At 41.0% G+C, this 23,807-nt stretch overlaps 1 protein-coding gene across 4 annotated transcripts in view; it reads right to left on the reverse strand.

Moving 5' to 3' along the window:
- The window catches only part of MAP3K20 (mitogen-activated protein kinase kinase kinase 20), a 160,548-nt gene that overhangs the window by 98,386 nt on the left and 38,355 nt on the right, over positions 1–23,807 (reverse strand). The gene's annotated exons all lie outside the window — the stretch shown is intronic.

A 23,807-nucleotide genomic window follows, 5' to 3' on the forward strand; every position in this document is an offset into this window, starting at 1 on the left:
CTATAGTAACATAATAAGATATATTAAAAATATGTATTTATTAAATAAAATTCTATTTTGTGACTTTGATAATAAAATAAGTAAATAAAATCTAAGTAAAAAAAACTGTGGTTATCTCTAGGTAGCAGAAAGACCATAAATGATTTTAAATGTTTATATATTCCTAAATTCTTTATAATAAGTCTATGTAATTTTAATCAGAAAAAGTAACACATGAATTTTATATATAATATATATGACTAGAATATAGAAATGCAAGATTAAAAATATTTATTTGCACAGAAATTTTGATTTTCCCTGGGGCTGAATCAGGAAGAAGCAAAACGATTCCCTTGCCTTCCCAGGACTACCCTAGGCATGTACAAACTAGTTTAGTTATTCTCTGGGCTCTGAGTTCCTGCCGACATGGCTCCAGAACCAACCAGTGCTCGCCTGGTTTCTTGGGAAGGCCACAGGTCCTCAGGGGCCGTAAGGTGTGAGTGCTGGTAACTGACTGACTGCCTTCTCAGTGTCTGGATCAGGATTTTATTAAACGATGTTCCCTTCTTTGTTACATTGGCCCCTACGGCCTGCTGCTTTTTCGGAACCTTTTCCTGCTTTGCTCATCGTACTGAATGTCTGGTATAATACCACATATGGGAGAAAGGTCAGATGCTTTACACACAGGAAGCACTCAATACTATTTTGAGGACGAATGAACAAACAGTATTTAGTGATAATGATATTTAGTGTGTTTAAATAATTGCTATAGAGCATCCAGGTTTGCAAATGGTGACTCTGAACAGTACGGTGAAAAGAGTAAAGTGCTGGTGGGTGGCCCTGGCTGGTGTGGCTCAGTTGGTTGGACACCACCTCACAAAGCAAAAGGTCACTGGTTCAATTCACTGTCAGGGCACTTGCCTGGGCTGCAGGTTCGGTCCACGGTCAGGGCTCACATGAGAGGTGGCCAGTAGATGTTTCTCTCTCACATCAATGTTTCTCTCCTTCTCTTTCTCCCTCCCTTCCCCTCTTTATAAAAATAAGTAAATAAAAGCTTTTTTAAAATGTTGGCGGGTGTGGATTTGCCTCAGCATTCATTCTGTTCTTTTACATGCATAAGGGCTACCGAGTCTATATTTTCACAAGAATCATAGTCAATTATATAACCATAGTAGAAGCTACAGTAGAAATCTGTGTTCACCAGCTCACTGCTGATTAAACTTTCAGACTGAAAACTTTGCCTGTTGCAGGCTCTGCTGTCCATGGCAATTAAATGAGCCCCATTTCTTAACAGCCTTTTCCTGCTTTGGCTGTTCTCCAAGCATGTCCCTGCCTTGCTATTGTACTTTTTCAGATTCAGAATGTAGAGGACTGCTCCATCTTAAACCTTCCATTTCCAATTCTATACCCGATGTATTTAATCATATATTTCCAAAATCACCTCTCCAGGTAAGCCAGCCTTTCATCGAGTCTGTGGTTTGCACACCCACTGTGGCAGATGCTCTCTACCAGGCACTGAGGAATGGAGCCCTGAATCTCAACAGGGGGGCTACATTTTGCACAGGCCCCTGCTACAGACTAACCCTAAAACGGATGTGTTGAAAACTAACCCGTGTGACTGTATTTGGAGTTGGGACCTTTGGGAGGTGGACGTCATGAGGGTGGAGCCCTCATGAATGGGATCAGTGTCCTTATTGAAGAGACCCCAGATCCCCTGTGAGGAATCAGTAAGAAGACAGCAATCTGTGCACCAGAAAGCAGGTTCCAACCACAAACCAAATCCACTAATGCCTCGATCTTGAACTTTCCAGGCTCCAGAAATGGGAAGAATATATCTTGTTTATAAGCCACCCTGTCCTCAGTATTCTGTCAGAGTAGCCCGAGTGGGCTGAGACAGTCCTCTTCCTAGAACTGGGCCAGCACCATGAAAGGCCACAGCAACGGAACCAGGCCTCTGTGCACAGGACAGGTTAGAGAAGACGATGCCACTGGTCTTCTCGGAATGGCATACCCCTTACCACTCTCACCACAGAGCCTAGGGCCACTGCACCTAGATAGCAGCAGGGTGTGAAGGACAAGGGGAAACTCTTGATTTAAGAACTGCTAAAAACAGCGCCCACAAGTCTGTAAGGTCAAGCACCTAGCTCTTTCAGGCAGGATGTGGGCAAAACTTCCCTTCCTTTCTGTTTCCTGTTCTGATTATAGATATAATGGAGACAGAACTCTCAATCTCAGGAACCAAAAGATTCATATGCACCCAACCACAAAAATCAGAATCGAAAACAAGAAAATGATATTTAGCCCTGACTGGTGTGGCTTCATGGGCTGGGCGTTGTTTTGCACACTGAAAGGTTGGCAGTTCAATTCCTGGTCAGGGCACATGCCTGGATTGCGGGATTGGTCTCAGGTTCGGGCACATGTGAAAGGCAACAGATCCATGTCTATCTCTCACATTGATATTTCTCTCCCTCTCTTTCCCCCTCCCTTCCCCTCTCTCTAAACATAAAGAAATAAAATCTTTACAAAAAACAAAACTACTATTTAATTCATTGTATGTTTACCCGAAGAGTATCATGGTGGGACCATTTTCCTAAAATAAAAACTTGGTTCTCACATGTATAACAACACGGAAAGCCAGCCCCTCCCCTCCTAAAAATGCAGCACTACAGGAACAACGTAAATGGCAGGCTTGATGTTTTTCAATCCTGCACTCAATCACCAGAGTATCACACACAGGTCATGCTTGTTGAATCACTTCAGGCTTAATGAGACCCATTCAATAACACAGTCACGTGACAAACAGCAACCCTCACGGTTCTGTAGGTGCTCTTTCAAATGCTGCCCATTAGGTACTCGGGGACATAAAGAAGAATAAATTAGCTGAATTCAGGTTCCATAATATAAAGCAGCCTATATTCCCAATGATGCTGCATGCCATGAAAACTTTTCTTTGAAAAGGAAATGGCTGGAAATACTAAGAGAAAAATAAACCAGTCATTCTGTTCACTGCTGATGAACCGCTGAGATGGAGCCATGTGGGATTTCTTATGAACATCCCCACTACTGGGAAGTCTCTGTTGCCCAGTGGTCTCCCTGGCGGGCTGCAGCAGCATGTGGCCGCTGGGAGGGTGGCCAGGGCTCCCCTCCAGGAATTGGGCTGCTTTCTGGTGAAGCGCACACCCAACTGAGGGCAGACCCCCTGGTGGGATGGAAGACTGGCGAAAACTGAATGAAACAAATAGCAGAGATTTAAGAACAGGAATCTGGGAGATACCTTCCAAATCATAAAAAGGCTGAGACTTTACCTTCTTTGTGCTCACAACAGAATGTCACTGTGACATGAGAAAAGTCAAGCATATTGTCAACAACCTGTATTCGGTTTGGGTGACAAGAGCATGTACAAAACCCAGCTTCCCACTACACACCTTAGGTAACTCAGTCAAAGAGGTAACTTGGTGCTAAAATTACAGGGAAACCCTCCCCAAAGAAAGCCTGTAAGTCTCATTGTTAGTCCTCAAGTATAAATTAATGAAGGATTAAGCTTTTAAAAAAACTGAATAGCAATAGAATTTAGTCAAATACTGAACTACACAAGTGGAATTCAAATTCTAGCTCCACAGATGGCCCTAAAGCCACCTGGTCTCCTGGACCTTGCTTCCTTAGAAAATGACTTGGTTGGATAAAATGATCCAGATTCCTTCATCCTTTAAATTGCTATCCATTTCTATAAAACAAATTAAGGTATCAGTACCAGTACTTTACACAAGTGGGTACTTGATAAATATTAGATAAGCTGAATGGAGGTAACCATCCACAGTGTGTTGGGCCACCCCCTGGAGTCAGAGGCTTGAACTCAAGCCGTAGCTGTGTGATTTACATAAGCTGGGTGACTCTGAGTAAGTTATGTAACCTCTCTGGGCCTCAGTCTTCTCATCTGTAAAATAGGGACAACAATCCCACCTCAGTGCCCAACACATGCCAGGTGCTCAACCCATGCCAATTCCTCACTCTGACAGCTTCCCCCTTCCTTTGTAATCGGTTTATCATTCAGAGTCACGTCAAGCTTACGGAAAATTCAGACCTCTTCTAGCAGTGGATTCCACCTTCATAATCTGCTTGCTTTAATTAACTTCATGTGTTTATCGTATTGGGCCCTCCATGTTTATCTATGTTTTGACATAAATATAGCACTTCAACATTCCAAAGCACTTATCTTACTAATCTCTCACAAGTAAGTTAGCTATATTATCATATTTCAATTTTGAAAAACTAGGTCTTTGATGTGGTTTGTTCAAGTTCACTTTCCAGGAGCCTAGTAACTGTCAGTGATGAAATCTGAATCTAGGTTTCCTACCTCTGCCTCTCTTTATGCATTTCCCCCTTCTCTCTCTTTAAAAGAAAAGTCCAATAAAAATATGACTCCTTTCATCTACCCATTTTTTTATTAAAAGCTGCCCTTGTTCAGAGAGACTCTGCAACTTACAGCTTCCTTTATACTAACAGCTAATATTTATTGGGCGCCTACTACGAGGTAGGCCAAGAACTTCATGAAGCCCGAACCTTCAAAATCCCACAGCAAATCATGAGCTCGGACCGACTACCATCTCCCTTTCATAGGAGAAAAAACAAACCCAGGCGCAGAGAAATGTAAAAACTTGCCCAAGAGCAGAGTAAAGAGCAAAGCCAAGTTTTTAACACAGGTAGGTATGTCTGACCCCTGCTTCTAATCACTAAGCCAGCCCACTTTCCTTTTCAAACCTGATGTAGATACACAATGGAATGTTAGTTTATACAGCACCCCTAAATTACAACACGCCTAGAAAATTCCAACACGCCTAGAAAATTCCAACGCTCTCTTTAGTTGGTTACAGAAGCGTCAGAAACAGTTCCTCATCAGCTCCCTCGCAGGGCCTCAGCCACTGCCCCACTGTCAGATGGCCTGCCTTCCTGACACTCCGCGCGGCACTGAGTCATGAGCCACCCTCTAGTTCTCCATAGGCACTAGGCCATCAGGCCAGCTAGCAGCAACCACATTTATAGCTAATAAAACCAGGTAATTGCACAGCATGAGGCACCCTCTCTCTATGCAAAAATTACATGGTTAGAAATTTTGAGCGACTCTCACAATCTGATTAGCTAAGTGCTTTATAATATTACTCTACAGTGCCACAGAGCTTGATTATTTACATCCCATAGGACAAATGTTTGCCACATTTATTATGGAAATCCGCAAAATCATTTAGAAGAATTTAGGCAAATTTAATTTTAAAATAGTCTGAAAAGTCCTTTAACATCTTGTCGACTCCAATTAGTATCTTGAATACCTGGATTCTTCAGCTAAATTAATGATTTTACTACTTCTGGGTTCTGTCAGCACACTCAAACCACAACTAATGACAAAGGCAGGTATGTGACATCTGCCAGACTATTGATTTTTTTAAGTAGCAAACCCTAACAAATATATAATCTGAAGTGAAAATAACCAGTGAAAATAATCTGGAGGATGGGGCACAACGTGATAAAAAAGAATGAACATATTTAATAAAGTTATGTGTGTTTAGTGGTGGTTAGGGATGGCCAGCCTCAATAGGCTGGAGCAAAGGTAAAGAGGCAATAAGGACTGGCAGTGAGAAAGGGCGGGATGGGTGCTGTACGGCGTCACACCCTCCTCCCTGTGCAGGGAAGATTAACTGGATTATCAGCAGAGTGCAGTATCAGAACATGTTTAAAGCCCACCACTAACTCCTTTTGTTCTGTATCCACACTCATGAAGCAATCTCTTTATAAGTTTGTTTTCCACGTAACTCACCTACAAATAGGCTTTAAAAATTAGCAAGTGGATTTTATTCTTGAGTCTCAAGTCAAATGTTAGTATGATCTGGCATCCTGAGTTCACTCAACTCTGAACTCTTAAGACAAAATTTCTGAACACAGAAAGCAGAAGTTACCACCCTAGGGACCTATTTGGGCAGCTAGCAGCCTTCCTTAGGGGGTGCCTTCACTGCATCCTTGGGGGCCTCAGCTCCACAGGAAACTACTTTTCAACATAGCCTGTTCTATTGTCTCAAAATACACTAGCGTGGACCTATGTAACTTCCTGCGTTTCTGACTCGATCTCCCTTGCTATATCCACTTCAGCTCAGATTTTTATCTCTTTTCTAAACACTGCCTCACCCCAAATTCCGATTTTTCTCTTTGCTTGAAGAGTCCGTGGGTGTCCTTAATCTGACTGTGACTCTCCTTAATACCTTGATCCTTATAAGCAGAAAGAAAGAAAAAAGCCCCTTTGAAGGCATTTGCTAAATGGTATTTGATGAAACTGTAACCAGATCCATCCTTCTACGCCTGTTGACTGGATTAGTGTTTGTGTAACCGATTCCTTTTATTGCATTCAGCAATGCTTAGAACCCCTAAGAGGTCAGAGACAGGCCTCAGTTTATATTCTGAGTTCTCTAGGTGGAACTCTCCTAACACAACAGACGGTCATCATTACTAAAAGTCTCAGAGAAAATAATTCAAGATTTTTTCTATAATACTGCCTATCCATTGCCTATGGCCCTCAAGAGACAAGAATCATTTTGCCTGTAAAATACACACACACACACACACACACACACACACACACACCTGGAGATGACTGATGTCACAACCCAACCTGCATCTCAGCAACACTGGTGCGGCCCCCACGTTTACTGACAGAGCACACAGAGAGTCGGGGCTGAGTAACGCTGAAAGGGAACAGTGAGCCCAGAGATAAAGGATGTCACCTACAGTGAGCTCAGAGATAAAGAAGAAAGTAAATTAGAACATCAGCATGTTTTCTAGGAGACAGATGGGAGTATAGACCCTGTTAGGGGCCTACAGAAAGGCCTACTTTAAGGCTGGGAGAAAGGGATTGAGATGGACCAGATCGCAGTAACTTGCCATTATCATTCTTTTGCAATCAATGAATGTAATAACTACTGGGTTTCAGAAGCTGTAGCTGTGTCTACCTTCATTCGCACAATTACCTAACACTTATGAGAACTTCCTATGTGTCACACTGTCTCATCACTTTATACACACGAACTCATTTAATCCATGAAGTACTATTATTCTCATCCCCAATTTATCTCTAAGAAACCAAAGAACAGAAAGGTAATTTGCCCATGACCAGAGAGCTAAGAAGCAGTGAAGCCAAGATTCAAACCAGGCAGCATAATGCAATACTGCCTCTCTCACCAGTGAGTATCAGCTTTTAAGACCACATAAGCATACATGTCTATATATGTATAGAGATGTACATGCACACACATTTCTACATATTGCACACAGATAAACGAACTCATCTGGGACTACACATATGCCTAAGCTTTTGTACACATGAAATATTCTAACTTACTTGATCTCGGAGTGGAAAGAACTCTAGAATCAGAATCAAGAGACCTACATTCTAGTCTTGGTTCTGACACTTGATGGCTATGTGATCTGGGGCCTCAGCTTACCTGTTGATAGACTGTAAAAAAGTAGAGGTATAAATGAAAGAAGGAACAATCTAAAAAGTCTCTTCGGCTCTAACATTCTGACTTAGATATGATTGGGACGGGGCAAGGTCCAGGCATGGGTGATTCTTAGAAGCTTCCTGGGTGAATATAATCTGCAGCCATGACTCAGACCCACTGGTCTAGAGCGCTTCTGTGGCAAGCTGAACTGCAGCCTCGTTGTTTTGGAGGCAGAAAACACTGGGGCCACTTCAGCTCTATCATGTAGGAGCTATGTGGCCCTTGCAAGTCTCGATGTCACTGAGTTCACGCACTCTTCATCTAGAAAGTAAGAAAACCAGTATCTACTTAAAACAGCTGTAAGGACTACACATAAAAAGTACATGCATGCTAGGCACATGGTTTTTTCCTCCATAAGTGTTAGCTGCTAGTAGTTGTACCTATAGTGAGCAAAGAAAACATTTTTAAAAGACACGAAGCACTGAACTCTGATCTGCAGAACGTCAGCTAGAACTGCGAATTGCTGGCGGACAGATCCGAAGACTGACAGCAGGAGCAGGGTGAGACTCCTAGAGACAGGAAGAGGCCAAAACACAGGTCTGGGCAGGACACTGGCCATGGACCGGAGAGAGGCCAGCAAAGGTGGCAGCAGAAAGAGTTAAGGCACAGGTCATCACACAAACTCGGGGAGTACCTCGGCTGCAGAGAAAACCTCCAAATTCAAAGACCAAACTATGCCAAGATGGACACAAGTTATTCAGCCTGGTTCTTCAAACTTCCAAATAAACCTCTTAAAGGGCCCTGCTATTTTAAAAATCAAGTGCTAAGCTGGAACAAAGTGAACCTTACTTCTCGTTTCTGGCTTACCATCATGAGCCTCAGAGTCACTGCACTGCAGGGGGATCTGGATTTGACGGGGCAGTTCTCGTGCTTCTATTTTCTACTCATTCTCAGGTTTTTGTGTCAGAGGTCACGGAAGACCACACTATACCATCATTCTTTGGCCCTGGCTATGGTCATCACGATGAGGTTTCTGTTGAATTGTTTCAAGCAAATGAGTCCCAAAATATGAGCCCATCCAAATATGGAAGGACTACAGACCCGAAGTCAATGGGAAAAATACTTCTGAGTTATCTTTCCAGTAGGGAACGTGGATCACAATGATCTATTATCTGTACGGTGAGGACATTATCTCCCGAATCTTACAAGGCTACTGGGTGATGCCGTGGAAGGCGCTGCGTTCTTACTGGGGCATCACCGTACACAGGCCAGAGCCAGGGCCGCAAACACCAGGGTGTGAATGGCAGCAAGTTACTTAGCCTTTCAAACATCAGAAACTGGTGGAGTGGGGGATCATAAAAACCACTAAATCGACTTAAAAAATAAACTCTATTTTGAAATAATTTTTAGATCCAGAGAAAAGCTGTATTTTAGACTATGCTGAGATTCAAGGAGAAAGACAATCAAGTCCCTAGGCAGCCCTCACCCGGTTAACATCTCCTGCTCCCACAGCACACTGCCACTGACTCAGTTCCCGGCTCTGTCTGGATCGCACTGGGTTCCCCACGGCGTGCCCTCTGTGCTCCGGGAGGCACTCGGGCAGCTCTTCGCAGTTAGTTGTCAGGCGTCCCAAGGCTCCTCGGGACGAATATCACGGGATTTTGATAAGAATCAAATAAATGTGAAAATGGTTTATAAAACAGAAAGAGGTATTAGAATATAATTTACTGTTGTTACGTGTTAAATGAGTTCCTGCATGTAAAGCACCAAGAAGGCTGCCTGGAATGCACTAAGTTCAAAATATGGGTTATCGGCATTACCATTACAAATATTTATACCAACCCTACATCATGACCAATTCTACGTCTTCAAAAGTTGCTTGGGGTTCAGAATTCCTCTATGACCCGACTATGGACCTTATTTTCTCTGTAGGCAGCTTTATAGAGTTTGCTCTTGACCTAATCTTGAAAACCAGTTCTAACCAACTGAGTTAGCTAAAACAGCTCAATCTTGGGGAGCAAGAAGGACAAGAAGACAGCTTAGGCAGAGGTATTAATGGAACCTCAGGAGCCACCCAGGTTTCATTTCATCATCAAACATCCATCTTGTGTCTCAGAGCTACACAGCCACAGACGCCATGAAATTCAAGAGGGCCTATCCCAGAGAAACCAGCAAAGTAACCAATATCTGCACACTCCTGCTACACGATCTGCACACAGCTTCCAAGCACCATTAGGGGGTTAAACAAGATGACCTGTGGTGATGAGGAGGCAGGAAAATGATGCTTTTCTCCATCCCTCAGCTCATTGACCTTGTTAACTTGCCTGGGAGAAAGCTCAACCAGGATCCATGCTACTCAGACAACTCATCGTAACAAGATCAGGAAACTGTGCATATATTCCAAGTTGCTTTAGAAGAATAAAATGAAGGAGCAGCTCCGGAGCTGAACATGTACTTAAAATCACTAAACATTGTGCCTCTCATGGCATAAAATTTTACTAAGAAGTGTTCAGAAGTTTTTATGACCCAAGAACCAGGGAGAACACTAAGAGTTGTTTTTTTCACGAAGAGGCCAACATGTCCAGTTAAGGGTATGTTTTTGAAACCCATTAAATATAATGGAACATTAGCTGATCAAAAGCATGAGCTGGAGAGGGAGAGAGAAAGGGAGAGAGAGAGGGAGAGAGGGAGATGGTGAGCAAATAGCTTAGTGGAGGCATAAGAAAGAGTGAAATAAATTCTTTAATTGTAATGAATAGCAAGCCCTTTCAGCTTTCAGCATTATCTTCAGGAAAACCATATAACAAAATTTTTTGAAGCCAGTTACAGGATGCTTTTGGATTAAATATTTATTTCAGAGTGGTCAGGATAACTCCTCATGAAGTTTGGTGGTGCACTATTTTGAGCCAAAAGTACCAACTATATACTCTTTGGCAGTTGTTTAGGGTAGCAATGACCCCAACTAAAACTTTCATCTCCCAGCCCCCGTCCCCGCCCCCCATAGCTAAATGTGGTCATATGACACAATTCTGGCTATTAAGATGAAAGAAGCTATTGTTCACATACAAAAAAATTAAGTTAGACCCCTTCTTTACATCATACACAAATATTACCTCAACTTGGGTCATAGACATGAATGAGCTGAAACTATAAAACTCTTAGAAGAAAATAAAGGAGGAATCTAATTGATATTGGGATAGGCAAAGCCTTCTTAGACATGACACCAACAGCATAAGCGTAGAAAAATAGATAAATTGAACTTTATCAAGATTAAAAGTATTTGTGCTTCAACAGACACCATAAAAAACATAAAAGGACAATTCACAGAATGGGAGACTGTGTTTCTAAATTATATGTCTGAAAAGGGACTTGTAAATAGAATACATGAAGACTCTTACAAATCATTAATAAATGACAAATAAGCCAGTTAAAAATAGGCAAAAATATGAATAATTCCCCAAAGAAGATATACAAATGGCCAATAAGCATATAAATAGATGCTCAACATCAATTTTGTTTTGAGTATTTTGTGCATAATCACATCCTCTCTCTTTTCCTTCCAGAACTCCAATTATACATATAGTTGTATATTGACTGATTTTATCTCACATTATTCAGCGTTCCGTTTTTCCAGCCTGTCTTCCTTGTGCTCTCCAGATCTGACACATTCCATTAATCCACACCCACACACACTGGCTCCTCCTCATGTGTGCCCTCACCTGCTGTGGAGCTCTGTCTAAAATACTCCCATTTCAGAGACTGCAGTTTCGCAGGTTCTAAATTTTTAGTTTCCATCTCTGCTGAATTTCCCATTCTGCTCTCTCTTTATGGCCATATTTCCCTTTAAGTCTTTTAACATGTTTATAAAAGCTGCTTTAAAGCCTTTGAATGCTGATTACAGCTGCATCATCTTGATGTTTCCACTGAAACACTTTCATGTTTCTTTGTATATCTAGTAATACAATTTAGTATAAAAAAGCAAGGGTAAATGAATAAATACTATTTGAACATAAAATATAAAAGTCTTTCAGAGGAATGAGTAGCTCTATAAGTAGTCACATGGTGCCTCAATATACCAAGTTAAAAACATAAGTACAATATTATATATATATATATATATATATATATGTATGTAATATATATTAAAGCATGGTCCAATTTTTAAACCTTTTATTTTGCGATAATTGTGGATCCATATGCAGGCATGAGAAATCATACAGCGATCCCATACATTCTTGCTCAGCTTACCCTAATGTTAATGTTAACTAGAGTAAAATATCATAATCAGGACACTGACACAGATACAATCCACACACCTTACTCGGATTTCACCAGTTTCACGTGTGTGTGTGTGTTTAGTTCAACACACTTTTATCATATGTGTGTTCAAGTGATCACCACCACAGTCAAGACACAGACAGTTCTATCACAAACTTCTCTCATGCTACCTTTTTCTCTGTGATCTAGTTTTTAGGGGTGGGGGTAGTATTAGTACAGTTATAAATGCAGAGAAAAAATCAATCTACAAAAGTATTCACAAACTGGTAAGTTTTAGAGTATAGGATTGCAGGGAAAAGCAAAGTATTTGCTTTTTTTTACTTTATACACTGCTATATTGTCTGTTCGATTATACAATAAATGTGTATCCCTTTTGTAACATAAAAATAAAATGTGGAAAATAAACATAACATCGAAATGTCTGGTTTTAAGTATAGCAGGGTCACAGAAAACAAGCAGATAAAAGCAGAAACTTGAAAAGAAGCATGATACCGAAGTGTATAAAATAAAATACTTAGGAATCTACTTTTCTTCTTCTTTTTCACTGCTTTTAGAGAGAAAGGGAGAAAGGAAGGAACAAAGAGAGAAACATCAATGTGAGAGAGAAGCATCGACTGGCTGCCTCCCACACATGCCCCCACCAGGGATCGGGACCAGACCTGGGACCGCATGCATCCAGCCCAGGGGCCGCACTCACCCACGCCCGGACTTGGGATCAAACCTGCAACCTAGGTATGTGCCCTGACAAGGAACCTCACCTGCAGCCTTTCAGTTATGGGACAATACTCCAGCCAACTGAACCACATTGACCAGGTCTAGAAATCTACTTTCCTATTATTGTACTAGTATACCGCATACAAATTGGGTTTCTTTACGTAAGTAAGAACTGGTCACTTTTAATGCTAGGAAGAGATTTCAAAAGCAAGAAAAAACTTTGAAAAATTCACAGAAACTAAAAACTACAATAATGGAATCATATTACTTATAAATAAGAGGGGATAATTAGGCACTTAATAAATGTCACTTGGTAAGAGTTTTCTGAGGAGTATAATCTTATTTTTAAAAATCGCATGAGAGTATTCCAACATTCCTTTTATGCTTGGCCAAAGATGTACCGTTGGCATTTGGTACAGACTCAGAATAACTTAAAGGAGAACTTTCTTACGATCATTTTTTCAGGGATGAAACAGACTGATCCAGGAGGTTAGTGAGTTCTCCATGGTCAGTAATCAGAATTCAAACAGAAGCTAACTGCCCACTTGTGTCAAGAATGTTGCAGAAGAGATTCAGGCAACAGAAATAGGATCGATTAAGGTCTTTTCCAGAACTGAGATTCTGTTAATGGTCAAGAGCACTGGACCCGGAGCCAGAAAAGCTAGGATTAAGCTTTGGGCCTCTGGTATTATTTTGGGAATCATACTGTACCTGTTTCATCATTTGTAAAGAAAATAAGATAAGTACCAGTACTTTGTGAATGGTGAAAACACTATGTGCATATATCATTTATTATAATTTGAGGATAATGCCCAGGATACTGGGTTAAAAACTTAACATTTTATTTAAACCACCCAATAGGCAGACTTCTGAACGGTAAGGATTGCAGAGACCATTTTTCCAGAGAGGCTGTGGAATTGTAATAAGAGATATATAACTCTCAGTACCTGAAGATGATTTAGATATAATCTTGATCTAGATCAAGAAGCTGAATTGTGAATTACGTGGCACTTTATCCCTACTTGAAGGAATTGTGAATTACGTGGCATTTTATTCCTATGAAGGAAAGCAAAATGACCTTTTATTATTAATGTTAGGATGTTACCAAATGCCTTTCACTCCAGCATATTTAACCTTCTCTCTTGTAACAAGCTTAGGGTAGGCAGTGCATGCCATTAGAGAGTTACAGATGCAACAGGAACTTGACAGTGTGCCCAGGACCGACATCCGGGCTGGCACACCAAAAACCTGAGCCACGCAATTGAACTTACTACCCAACGTAACTGTCCTGAACTTCAACTTACTAAATTTTTAAAACGAAGTTTGGAAATGTTGAATTAAAATAGTTATGAAAATTTCAGTTTGAGTATTGCACAAGATTTCTGATACAATCGTTTTAATTATGTGCAAACCTATCCATTAGGCAAATCACCTGCTACAGTATCAATTCTTTATCATCTTTCAAATCTTCTTTCTCTTATGATATTGATGGGACTATGTACAAAGTAGCCAACTCTCGACCCATCCATAATTAGGAGTTCACAACACACAAAAAAGAAAACGTTCCATGGTCCACAATCATGAACACTTTCACATTTTAAACATTCTTTGTAAAATTACAAATATTTGTTAATCAATGTATCTTTTCAAATAAGCTATTTACCAGGAACAAATGGGGATTGTTAAATTAGAAAAAAAGCCAGGTAATTGTTTAAATAGATTTTTGTAGGTTGGTTGGTTGAAGAGCACTTTTATTTTCTTTTATTGAAATCTTGCAGTCCAAGAGCCAGTTGTCCTGGTATTAAGGAGTTTTATGTGGGTTACAATTTAAGTCAGTACTTTCAAACACTAGACAAAATAAAACCTCCTTCTGTCTCCGCCCATGGACTCCCAGTTCTTTCTTAGGACCCCAAATGGCCCACAGAATATAAAATACAGTATTAACAGGACACGTATTCACTGAAAGAAAGGAAAAAGGAGACAAAAGAAAACACATTTCTTTTTAACTGTTATATATGATTACTAGACAACCTCCCTTACACATAAAATTACTTGTCCTACAAAAAATCTCAAGATGATATTTTAATTAAAATGGATGCTTCTGTCTTCTCTTGTGCCTTCCTACTGATGCCAGCCTCCCCAGAGGACTTAGGATACTTATAATTCTCTTCCCTGCACACACCTGCACTAGACTGTGCGCCTCCACAACAAGGTGACTACCAAAGTACAAAAGACTTCATACAGCCACAATCACTAGTATTCTTGGGCCAAGTGTTTTCACAGATTCCTAATCTAGATTCTGATAGTAAATGGGGACCTTTGCATATAAATTTTATGGTAAACCATTATTATATTTAAAATCTAAAAAAACATTATGAAGAGCCTAAAAAAAATCCAACACTTGAACACCCCAAGGGCACACACAGGAAATCATGTTTTCCCACACAAAGTTCACAAACACGGCCACACATCCTTTTAAGGTTGAGAGAGAAACAGGGAAGACCAATCTGAATATTTTCACAGCTGCTGCTCCTGAAAAGTGGCGCCTCTTGCAAGAAAGGGATGGAACAAAGATCTTAATGTTGCAGGTCTGAAAGACATCCACATCAAAACCAGGTACAGTGGTCCTAACCTGAGCAACTGGCAAACTACAGGACGGATGTGGGCACTCTTCTGCCTAATAAAATCTGAATCAAACACTTTGCATCTGATTCTCCATGTGAGCTTTTATGCAAACTTCTAAAGTGCAAGGAATCCTGGGGTGGAAGAGCTATTCTGAGAGATTTCACATAGTTCATGTAATTAGGGAAACCACTTCCTTTGATTGTAAGTGTTCAAAACAGCTGAATTTCTCCTATCAAAGGCACTCTGTGATTTGGGTCACCTCTTTTACTTTCTCTTTCATGTTTCTCAGGATGAGAGGTGAAGCTGGAGAGCACGTTATTTAGGGGAAAAAGAGATTTTGCTTTTTGTTTTAGAGATTGAACTTACACTATATAAAAGACTGTCATTTAGAGTCTTCCTTTCTTTCTCACCCTCTGTCTCTGTCCTCCTCCATCGAGGCTCTTCAGTAACCACAGAGAACACAATCCAAAATGCCAATTTAAGGATGATGGGAGACTGTCATATCAGGTGTAAAAGGATTCTGATTTTCATGTTTGGGCTTAAAATGTATTTAGAAAGAACGACAATCTGCAGGATCTTGATCTCCACATTGTGCATTTTTGTTGCTGTACCTAACAGTTGAATAACCAAGACGCAGAGAGAGAGACACAGAAATGGGATAAAGGGGACTCCTCTCCCCTTCCCCCCAAAAGCCCAAACCACCAGCAACAAATACCATCAAAGAAACTGCCACTCTGGTCTTTTGCTATATATTCCCAGAGCATCCTTCTTCCCTACAAGTGGAACGAGCTTATTCAATGAGGTGGTTCATGCTGCTTTTGCTACAGCTCATTTAGCACTGATTCTGTTAAGATATTCAGTACAAATTATTCGCAAATACCTTGGTCAGTTTAGCACACAGATTTGTCAGTGAATATACAAACTAAAAATGAATATACAAACTAAAGTAACTCACCACGTATCAACCAATTTGATGCCTACATTTTACTATGAGGCAAGACAAAAAAAATAATGTACCTGCTATATCTCTAAGATTTTATTTCATTTAAATTGCAGTTAATTAAAATTCTGGATGGCTAAAAATTGGTGATTTTGGTCATATCAAGAAAAAGGGGGTTTTGAACCACATGAATAAAATATGACAAAATTCTCTGAAGTGACAGTGATACCACTTGCATTTGCTCTTTACATTTCAAAAGGGAAATATAATTAGGCAGGAATATCCCCATTTTACAGGGGAGGAAACTAAGTTCCAGAGAGGTCAGCTGACTTGCCCAGCGTCCCAGTTGATAAACAGCAAAGTAGGAGAAGACTGAGAACTTTAAACAGAGCAGAACAGGCCATGGTCTCCCTTGTTCAGCATCCTGAATTTCTCTTATCACAGTGTGAAATTACATTGGCTTTTCTGACAAGGATGTCACATTGGATCTCGTAACAAGCCAAATATAAACTGTCCTTTTGTTAAACCATATCTTTCTCATTTTCTGCCCATACTTAGCTTTCCAGAGTGTAGGATGATTCATTTCCATCTGTTGGCTTATTGCTCTAATCTGCTGAAATCTTTTCAGGTTCTTGTTCCAATGGCCTTTAACATGCCAACTACTTTTCCTACTATCATATTAACTGAGTCAGATGCTACCTAAATTATTAACGTAAGTGTTAAATCAGACATGAGTAAAATTATTTAATTTAATTCCACAAAGATTAAGTGCTCTTTGTTTACTTATAAACGTGTATATGAATTCACCTAATTTGCACACAGAAACTTTATTTTTATATTTTTATATCAGTATCAGAAAAACTTTGCTGTGCAAATAGTAATGCATCTTCTTTGTCCCTGACACTATTGTAACCCTTAGCATATATATTTTTAAGATTTTATTTATTTATTTTTAGAGAGGGAAGGGAGGGGGAGAGAGAGAGAGAGAGATACATCAATGTGCGGTTGCTGGGGGCTGTGGCCTGTAACCCAGGCATGTGCCCTGACTGGAAATCAAACCTGCAACACTTTGGTTCGCAGCCGTGCTCAATCCACTGAGCTACGCCAGCCAGGGTTACCCTTAGCATATTTTTTAGCCCAAATGTATTGAGCGCTTACTATATGCCAAGCATTGTACTGCAAACCTTTAATTCCCCCAAAGGTATGCTAAAGTAGGTCCTAGTAGCATCCTTACCTTGGAAATGAGGAATTAGGGCACAAGGAGCTTGCCTAAAGACTAAGCTAGTTAAGTGGCTGAGCTAGGGATTCCAGCACAGGTCTGACTCCAGAACCCACATGTTAAGCCACTACCTCCATACTGAAGGTATCTGTTCACAATTTGCCTCTTGCAGTTTAACTGTAAGATTCTGTGGGCCCTCCAAGTTCCAGCATGGGGCTGGCACATTTTAAGTACCTAATAAATGGCTTCTGAAATAAGTTGAAACCATAGCACAATAAGGTGGAAAGCCTCTACAGAAAGAAAGTTTAACACAAGAAGGAAGTTTAAAGGGCATCATAGCTGTCTCCAAATATCTGTATGCTGCCAGATGGAGGAGGTAACAGACTCAATTTGTGTGGCTCCAGCGGATTATACTAGAACCAATGGGCAGAGTTAAGGGGTAGCAAATTCTAACTGAAACCAGTTAAGGCCAGAAAAGAGAGCAATGCCCCTCCCCCCACCAAAAAAATTCTTAATATAAGGTTCTCATTACCAGAGGTATTTCAAGTGTCCAGATAACCAGATAATGTAGACAAGAATACCATCTGAGAATCTCTGTTTGGCGTGGATCAGTGATTCCTAAATGCCAGTCCGCTGACCTGCGGGACTCTACTCTGGAGCTACTAAATCTGATCTTTGGAAGCAGGGTGGACTATATATATTTTAACAAACCAGGCTATTCTAATGTGCAGCCAAAATTAGAATAGCTGGACTTGTGAGGTTGGTCCTTTTCAACTTTAAATTTCTATAGTTTTATGAAGGTACGCTCTCATTGTCGCTTTAAAATTCTGAAGTTCTATAGCTGCTACAGTCCCCACATGATTCTCCCACTCTACACTGGACTCTGGCCTCACTTCTCCTGTCACTGTGTTCTTTCTGTTGGTTATTGTGAAAGAGCTTCTTCCAGGAAGTTAGTGGCCAAATTGTGCGTCATCTTCCCCCCCCTCCCCGCACCCCGTTACCCAATCTGTTTTCAGATCATGTCCACTTTTATTACCATGGATAAAAACAATGACATCAGCTCTATGGGTAAAGGACTCTTAGACATTTACACTGCTTTGCTACTACTCTCTATTGTCCTCTAAATTCAGGAGTGGTAAATAAAATATGTATTCCTCACCCTACTTCCTGTCTTAAAATACATAAAAACTTAGGTAAAGCATTTAAAAATATTGCTCCGTAAATTTTATCTATTTCCATTACCTGCTTTAGTAGAGAAACACTTATGGAGGACTCTACAGAAATGAGCCAGTTTCTAATTAATAAATATTTTTGAGTATCTACTCTATATTAAGCATTGTTGGGAGCTGAGAAGTGGAAGAAGTGAAAGGATATACTCAACATGTGTTTCTAACATTTAATGCTTACTATGTGCTAAGTGCTGTGTTAAATGCTTCCTGCACGCTGCTGAGTATGTACTTCTAACCACCGCACTACACATCCTGATGAGGGTAAAGTCTTAAACAAAAGCAACTTAGGACACACGTTGGGTAGAGGCGGAAACAGAGTTCTACGAAAACACAGGGGGAGAACTGAGCTCCCACAGAGGGCTGGAAGAGCTTTAAAGGAGGGGGATTTTAAGGACAACAGCCTTCTGACCTGGCAGGAGCCGGGAGAAATGCATTTTGGCAGAGAAGTACACTGCTTCGCTGGAGAATGTTCTGTCCTCTCATGAAGGAGACGTAGCAGGAGGAGAGGTTGAAAGTTTTGTTGGAGGTAAATTTATTTAAAGGATCTAATATATTATTAGAGGTTAGAAGTTATTCTATAGGTAATGGGAAACCATCAAAGTTTCTGGTATAGAAATGACATGATCTTGACCTGTTTTTCTTTTTCAAGTTGGTGTCCCTATGGCAGATGGATCAGAATGGGGAAATAGCCAGGTGCTGAAAGGAGAGATAATAATGACTTGAATGATGGAAGCAGAGGTGGAGATAAGGTAGTACCAATTCTAAAACACCCCTCTCTATTGCCAACCAAATTTACATGATGAGAATGCAGCTAGATGAAAACCCATTTCCTTAGGAGTCCTGACCTTCTGTTCCAGGGGCCTTGTTTTGGCATTTAATGAGAGATGAGAATTTCACTGGGGAGGGTTGGGGATGAGATCAGGGGTAAAACTACTCCTAGGCACAGGGGACGATGTGAAATCACATCAAACTAGCTGCTGCCGTTACTACTGCTTCTGTCTCATCTTACTGGTTTTTATAACTTGCTCCTTTCCCAAATCTCTGCTTCATACTCAATCCAAAGGCTAGCATACGGCTCACAACTCCAAGGACATGGGAGCAGACCCTTGGAGAACTTGCTTCCTACTCTCCTATTACCACCCTTCCAGATTTCCATGCTTGGTGTTTTGAGTTCTTCATCTTTGATTAAAATATTTGTCTTTAAAAATATCTATATGCCACATAATATCCTAGCTAAATTGAAGAATTCTGCCCAGCCTTTTGGCTTACAAAACAACAGACCGTATAAAATAATGTCCATTAATCAATACTCATTTTGAAACACGGTTTCCTTTTAATTGACAATTTTGAAAACAACTATTTGTATATGTGACTGGTTTAATGGTTCCTATTTCTGGACAGAGTATTTTTCACAGTACCTCAAAACCACATTGCTGAATTCCTAAGCAACTCTTTCCCCATCTCCATCACACTGGGTATCCATGGCAACATGTCCTGAAGAAATGGTACACTGTGCCACTGCATTGTTTAATGGGGCACCTAACGTCAATTACCATACATGTAACTTTACATGCATGTGTATTACTAATCTACTTTATATTCTATAAGGCACATAGGATAGTCTCTGAATTCCCTGAAGATAATGCATTATCCCCTCTAGTGGGTAAAAGCCAGCATAGAAAAACAAAACCGTGTATGCTAAGGATGATTTAAGATCTTCGGGCTGCCACAGGCTCTGAGATTTTCACCAAGTTAGAAGACACAGCCAAGGGCTTCATCCAGGCAGATGAAAACTCCACACAAATGCCACTACTACATGAAGTAGTTATAATACCCAAGAACTCACATGCACGTTGTTTTCTTAAGGTTCTGACAGACAATTCAAAATCTGTTTTTGAAAGCATCTTGTTTTAGTCATAGCCAGCAGAATTAGTCAGTAGAATTTTGGTGGGTTCTATGATCCCGTCAAACTCTGACTCCTGGTGCAGTTCAAGTTTTTGTTCTACAAGGACATGATGATACTCCTGTTGTGGTGACAGTCACCAGCCTGACTTGCCCTCTGTCACTACTAATCTCATGTTACTCACCAGGCAGTCTGCCAGGGACAGAAAACCGGAGCCTGCGGGCTCCCAGGTAACACAGGTGGGAGAAATAAAAAGATGAAGAAAGACCCTTTCTCTCTCAAAGCTCCAGAAAACTCCACTCACGAAGTGTCCAGGGAAACAGCTTTGCTGCCCTCTGAAACAATTCTAAGAAGCCACAAAAGAAGTATAAAAAAGAAGAAAGAGCCCCTTCCCAATACACAAACCCAAACTAGAAACTTCTGGGTTAATTCTGTCAAATTTTGAATAGCTGAAAAATTAAATGGCAACTGCCCTGGGTTTGTATGTTTGTGTGTATGTGTGTAAATTTTGGACCAACAGATACACACACACACACACACACACGGCAAGTAACAATACAATAAGTATAATAAAGGAAACTAATAAAAGTATTTTTTACCAATGGGGGAAAACCAAGTTCTTGTCTAACAGGAAATTCTATTTGAATAGGAAGTGATCTGTTATTTTGTACTTCCAGGAAAGAATCAGCTCAGTAACATCCTGAAATCATGATCTTATATAGGTATGGGAGAACCAATGCAAAGAAGAGCATGGAGACTTTTCATTAAAGTCAGCGTAACCCTGGTGCTTTCCGTCTGCTGCTTGGCCGCGGCTCTTCTGCAGATGCGCAGGCCCAACCCAGCGCAGCTTCTTGGGAGTTCGAATCAGAAAACTGCCATGAGAAATACTGGAGAAGCATCGGGCAGGAGTATGAGAAAAACCCAGTATTACAGAGGAAAATAACTTTTCTTCTTATTCCATTAATTTTCATACATGTTTAGTCTCAAAGTTAATTCATTTTATTTCTCTCATTAGAGCCCAAAAGAAATTTAGAGCTAGGTACTGGGAAGACTTCACCTAGGTGCGCCTCATTTGACAGAGGCACAGGTGACAGAGTGTGTGCCTGGGAGCCAGGAACGCCTGGATTCAAGTTCTAGCCCTCACTACGTGTCCCTGGGTGTGTAAGGTGGCTTCTCTCCGTGTCTCACTGGTGTGTTGGTGACACCAGCTCCGGCACACAGAGCACTGGCATGTGGGAAGAGTTCAATCAAGGAGACTGCAGGAGTATTACTAGTTGATATGTGTGAGTTACAGGGCTCCTGACTTCACCCCTTCTTTCGCCCTAACTTAGGACAAGTTTTACTAACTATGTGGCAGCCTGTCAAGGCTGGGCGGGTTCACACAGGATTTGGGCAGACGGAAGAAAATTCACACAGCCGCCGGGATGTCTGACATACCTTCATTCAAGCGTGGGGCGATCCACGGGTGAGCAAGCCGTGTGTCACGTGGCAGGGAGTCCCAGCTCCCTGATATAGTAAATGCACACAAAGCTGGCGGGGTGCCAAGATATTGTATAACAAAGCGTGATTCTGCGTGCGCCAGCTCACTCAAGGTCATGGGAAACTGCTCCCCTGAGTTGCCCAGACAACTGGGTGCGGGCGCCCGACTGACTTCGCTCCCTCTATAGACACTGTATTCCGAACCGACACACACACTGCAGGGTTAGCACCTTCCTCCCCATCCCTGTCCCCGTCCCTATTTCACTTAGGAATTAGGCAATTTTTTCAAAACCTTCCCCAAGGAAGGTCTGCTTTGTTTACTAAAAGTGTAGCAGTACAGTTTTGCTTTTGCTCATATCTCATGCAGTTCCCATCATCTTTCTTCTCCACCAGAAAGTCTTCACGATGGGAACACGTTTGTTTTTAGCTGGGATCCTAAATTCGAAAGATGCTACTAATTCTAATGGTCACCTGGTTGAACGGAATATTCGAAAAAGCAAAATTGCTGTTTCTAAACAAATTATTTATGAAAGTATTTTTTGTCTCTCTCCCCATTATGACTAGCAGAACAAGTCTTAAGAAATGGGGTGAGAAACTAGTGAATGGTTATTTAAATATTAACAAAGGTTTATACGAGGTAGGCAATGGGACGGGGGGAATGGGAACCTAACCTTCACAGGCTTTACATCCAGTGCACGTCTGTCTAGACTTCTGTTCTTTCTTAAACGCACTGAGGTAACGAGAGGGGAATGACCACTGCGTTGCCCTCTGCAACGGAAACTGGTTGTCTTATTCCTCGCTTTATTCATTTTCCAATTAAAATCCTTGTGTGTACTACTAAATTGTCATAATGCTAGTCCCTACTTCCTGTTGCATGTTCAAAGAAAACCACAAACCAAACAAGACTGTGCTTTGGCGAGAAAATGAACATCCATTCTAAAACCACATGGCTGTCACACACATTACCAGTACTTGCGGGCTCCACCTCATTCTCTAAACTCCAGAAAGAATAAAACCTCTTGCTTGCTGCAGGGGCCAACATCCAAGTCAAATGTGTGGGTGCTGCCTAGCTGAGTGTGGGTTCTGCCCAGAATAGTCTGTACGAGCATTCTGCAACTCAGGCAGTCCTCACTCCCCTTCTCTCTGGACTGACAATAACAACAGGAAATGAATGTTCCCTTTGAAAAGAAGCATGTTTTAGTACTTTAGACACCACCCTCTCCCCATCTTCTCTTGGCTGGACTACTGTAGCATTGTCTCTGTCTTACCCTACACGGGTCATTCTTCTCTCTGCCCCAACTACACAGTAGAACCCGAAATCCTACACCCACTCTAGTCCGTGTCCGTGTCCGTGTCCGTGTCCAGCCATCTATGCACACATACACAGAGAGACAAGGTCTCATTCTCTGCATTAAACCTAATACAATTCCATAACAAAAATTAATTATACTGCTGTAAAGCACTTGTTTTGAATCATTCTAATGGTATGATTTTCTGTTCATTTATAATGTACAGATTACTGGAAAAATGAATTAGAAAGCATACAAAGCATTCATCCCTCAATTTAGGAAATTAAAAGGAAACAAAGGGGTAAAAGCCTTTTGAGAAGCTCCCTGCCATGAAATGTACCTTCCCTTCCACTCCTCAGTCCCTGATATTTTCAGTGTCAGGCAGAAACACTAGCAGTACGATATTCAGTAATGTAAGGTTCTGTTTTCAAAGACCATATCTGAAATTTAACTTCATTTTCTATTTTCAAACTATGAGGCAGAGGCTCTAAGCAGAGAAACACAAGTGAGGTTGCTGTGAAGGTAACTGGGGATCCCTGCTTTCGTTGTGGTGAGGGTTCTCACCATGCCAAGAAGCTGCGAAGCAGGGTACATTCTTTAGATGTTTTCCCAGGACACACAGATATATTAATGATCTGAAGACAAAAATACATGGACAAGAGTTTACTGCA

This window comes from Phyllostomus discolor, chromosome 4, assembly GCF_004126475.2.
Source record: "Phyllostomus discolor isolate MPI-MPIP mPhyDis1 chromosome 4, mPhyDis1.pri.v3, whole genome shotgun sequence".
Classification (NCBI taxonomy): Eukaryota; Metazoa; Chordata; class Mammalia; order Chiroptera; family Phyllostomidae; genus Phyllostomus; species Phyllostomus discolor.